Source organism: Papaver somniferum, unplaced genomic scaffold, assembly GCF_003573695.1.
Source record: "Papaver somniferum cultivar HN1 unplaced genomic scaffold, ASM357369v1 unplaced-scaffold_10, whole genome shotgun sequence".
In the NCBI taxonomy this organism is placed as follows: domain Eukaryota; kingdom Viridiplantae; phylum Streptophyta; class Magnoliopsida; order Ranunculales; family Papaveraceae; genus Papaver; species Papaver somniferum.
In genome coordinates, this window is record NW_020618825.1 from 3624972 (window position 1) to 3629198 (window position 4227).

General features: G+C 34.9%; 1 long non-coding RNA gene across 2 annotated transcripts; it reads left to right on the forward strand.

Annotated features, from left to right (window-relative positions):
- The first annotated feature begins 1507 nt into the window (after nucleotides 1-1507).
- On the forward strand, nucleotides 1508-2838 carry LOC113326928. 2 transcript variants are annotated; one of them, XR_003348609.1, is made up of 2 exons: nucleotides 1508-1699; nucleotides 1892-2838. It is a non-coding gene; the product is annotated as an uncharacterized LOC113326928 (long non-coding RNA). The 2 variants fall into 2 exon arrangements; XR_003348610.1 differs by having other exon boundaries at nucleotides 1520-1699; nucleotides 2208-2838.
- The last annotated feature ends 1389 nt before the right edge of the window (nucleotides 2839-4227 follow it).

Consider the following 4227-nt stretch of genomic DNA (forward strand, 5'->3'; position numbering starts at 1 on the left):
ATTTAGACAGAGTTTCCTCTATTTCAGGCCATTTCCAGGCCAAATTCAGGCATATTTTCAACTCCATACGTACATAAATCCTCTATCCTAACATACATCTATTAATCTTCTGTATTCAACTTGTTGTAGACTCAATTCAGTGACGTTAATCTCCACCAGAAACCCATCTTGCCTGAATTTCATCATCAAGCTCAAATTTGCAACCACCATCAGCTCCACTACAAGCCCTAACTGATTTCTATGCATTCAATTTCTTCTCGATTCAGACTCGAACCCATCACTTCTTCACGGTTGAACTCAAATACACCTCATACCATGAAAATCATCAGCAACAATATCTTCAATTGTAGTTCCAGATCGAAACCCTAATTTGATTTACCTATTCAATCACCACCATCACAACTCAGAAAACTTGATTCAAAGTGAACCCATGTCTTGATTCACTCTCTGCAGCGTCCCTATGTCAATTTCATATCTGAATCTGTCAATTGCCTTTGATTATCACCAACGCAATAACCATTCTTCAATTCCTTCCATATGCACTCTTATTGAAACCTACATCAAACCCAATCTTCTAATCCACTGTATTTCCTCTCATCAGTACCAGATTCATCATCGAACTTCAACAGAAAGAATGAGATCTGTTTCTTTCTTCGTCTGTTCAGGTAACACAAATAATTTTTAGGGAAAAGAGAAAACATGTGTTACAATGAAATTTGGATTTTGATTTCTTCCTCTAATTATTCAGATTCATCATCGCCCATCGATGGCTGCTACTGATGGTTAGGTTGATGGTTTGGGGAAGAAAACGATACAGTACTAATTTTTTTTTTCTGTTCACAAAGAAGAGGACGGAGATATAGAAGACGACGGTATTTCTAGTAGATAAAGGCCACGTGTTTGTTTTTGTCCACGTGTACGTAGCAGCTGTCCACCTGTACAAAGCAGCTGACTCAGCTAACCGGGTTTGGATGGAAAAAGTGACGAGAGGAGGTTTTACTAATATTTGTTATGTAGGGGAGGTAATTCGAATTATGATCTTCGCCAGGGGAGGTAACGCAAATTACCCCTTTTTTTCTTTTATCTTTTTTTTTTCCTCTGATGGGAAGAGAATTTTATTAAGAATGAAGAATATACAATACAAGAAAATCCAAAAATCCAAATGCTAATTATAAAACAAGTTTTAAATTAATTTAGACTACCCAATGTGTATCAGCGTCGTTCGTTGGAAAATCAAGGCATGAACATGACCGTTCGAAAATTCTCAATCACTGAATTGTAGGATTACTAGATTCACAAATTAATCATCCGAAAAAAAAAGATTCTCAACTCTTTGTAGTCTGTAATTTGTACACGTAGAATAGATAGCGTAGGGCACAAATGAATGCATCAGCTGTCTTCCATTCCCCTAAGCTTAAGCTAAAAGGGAAATGAATGAACCTCATCGCTGCTAGCTGTCATGCAGGAAAAAATAAAACAGATAGCCCCACTCCAACAAACCTTGTTAAGATGCTGATATTACTACTCACCTAATTAATCTCTTCTCTTTACAATATTCTGCTTATAAATACCCACTTATCATCCATCTTCTCTTCACTCCGATATCAGTTTTTGCACCACAAAATTAATATCTCAGTTAATCCTCAGACATACTAGTCCTTGATGACCGGGAATGATTCGTCCCGCAATAAATCAGCAGGTACCTTCTTTCATTATCACTATCATTATACTTTTTGTTCCTTACTTCCTTGTTTGCTGATCTAGTTACTTACTAGCTAGCTTTAACATTTACAAGCATACTAGCGTGCGTTTCACAACTAATCTGGTATGAATCTGATCAACTATGTGATTAATTTAAATTTAATGTTTTTTCTTGTATTTTCTATGGTAGGGAAACTACTCTCGCTTGGAAAAACAGTGGGAACCATTATTAGTATTACTAAACAGTGGTCTTCTAACTCTTCGGAGTATCATATATCTTTCTGTTAAAGTCTACGGACATCCAACTCAAAACTAATTGGAAATGAGAAAATGGCCCTTTCATATTATAATTTAGCTTCATTATGTGGCGTGGGATTATTTTCTTTTCACACTTTCAAAGCTAACAGTTTAGTGGCTTAAAATTAAATTAATTTCCATTTTTTTAAAGTTTTATCTTTTTGAAATGCATGCATTGGGTCTTACTTTCAGCTCCATGACTGCTGCAGGAAACGATTATTTTAAATGATATTTAGATGAATGCTTGCTATATCCAACGCCGAAATTTTCGACTCTCCATAATATGGGTCATGTAAATTCAAGGGGAAACGGTGAAAAAAAACCTGTTCCACTGCTCGGAAGACTATTGTTTAAGTTGTGGATGTGATCGTAGACAGCTGAAGAAGAAGCTCTAAAAATTTATAATATCTACTCATCCCAACTGATAAAGCTAAAGAGATTCTTTGTCATTCTGCTTCCCCTTACTGGCCTATTAAAAAATCAGCTTATGAATTGTGCACGTCTAAGGCTAGTATAGATATTCGTAGGACTTACATATTTGTAGGACTTACCGTTTATGATGTTAGACATGCTTCAGCCGGGATGACTAGATATTATATATTTTTATGGAGCTACTAAGATTAATATGTGTTTGAGCGAGGCGCTCGCCTACTCGGGCAAATTATGGTAAACTAGTCGCCTTGATTGGAGGTTCAAAAAATTCGACAAACTCAATTTTCTCTTCTTTTTTTTTTAAGCATATTCTACTCTTAAATACAACACAACTACTCCCGTGAGTTTTGGACCTGTAAAAAGATATCTCTATTAACAAAGTGAAAATTATTATGATTTTTGTTTTCATATTTATCTTTATTGCTCAAGAAATTTTTCCTTATTTTCGAATTTAAGCATGCACCTAGAATTGGGTTATTTTTAGCTAACAAATTAGGTTTGATTAATTCGAGTAAAAGACTTGTTAGCTTGGTAGTGATGTTGGATTTTAACTCTAGGGGTAGACATCCATTTTTTATTTTATTAAGCTAAGAAATTACAGTATAATTAACACAAAATTGGTTAAAAAAACCAAAATCAACAGTTTCTGGGTGAAAACGATATTTAGATTTTGATACTGTTTAAACGGACAAAAATGAAAAAGTAGTCAGGATGTAAACAGTTTCATCCTACCCAATTTCAAATATTTTTTCTTATTTTTAATTTACATCAGGATGCATCCAGTTTCATCCTTACTGTTTTTTAAGTTAAAGTCAGGATGAATCCAGTTTCATCCTTGCTATTTTTTTAGTGTTCATTTCACCCATACTAATTGTTACTCGTCCATTTGAACCATGTTTTAAAAATATTTGGACAAATGATCCATTTTCCGTATAATTAATTAGCTTGTTTGAGTTAAACATTAATTAGAAAAGTTAATTAAATGATTTCTTGCCGTTTTATAGTAAATCTTTCCTGTTCCCTGTAAGACACTGCCTTACCGCAATTGTACCCACACCCGCAACAACGGAGTCTGCCTGGTGGCTTGGTGAATTAGAACATTGACCCATCCTTATTAAGGTTGTTAGGGGCAGTGGTGGATCCTCTAAACGTACCCACAATTTGGGGTGCTATTGCTAAGACAAGGGACAGAAAGAGCCCAACTTGGTTGCAAGGTTTAAAAGGCTAGGTACCCATGCTGAGAATACCCTCTGCGCAGTGGAAAATTTGTAACCCCATTTTGAATGGATACTGTTTATACTTGTTTTCATTATATTTTACACTTCGTTTGTCTGCAGAGGATCGAATAGCCAGTATTTTAGCATGCTTAGCATCTAGATAGGGAAGGGCAGAAGTGGGTCCCCTTCCCTCTCACACGATATATTTGTAGTACTCTTTCTTCGGTTTATTAATCATTTTTGATATTTTGTTGCAGTTTACTTTGTGTTTGTTTTGTTTTTTCATTTTATACTTTTGTTATTTGAATCATTCAAATTAATGGAAATGCATATAAAACACAGAAGAAGTGAAGTAATATTGGTGTGGAAGAACCAAGGCCCAGTTGAGCAACAGATTTATGATAAAAATGAAGAAAATATGAAAAACAAATTGCTCTGTCCATCTTGACCAGGCATACCATGATTAAGTTACCTTTATCTTGTATAAAATTAAAACACAATTCCAATGAGCCAACAATCACCCAATTCTGACACATAATAAAGAAGTTACGATCAATGCAATAAAACCAATTTGAATTCG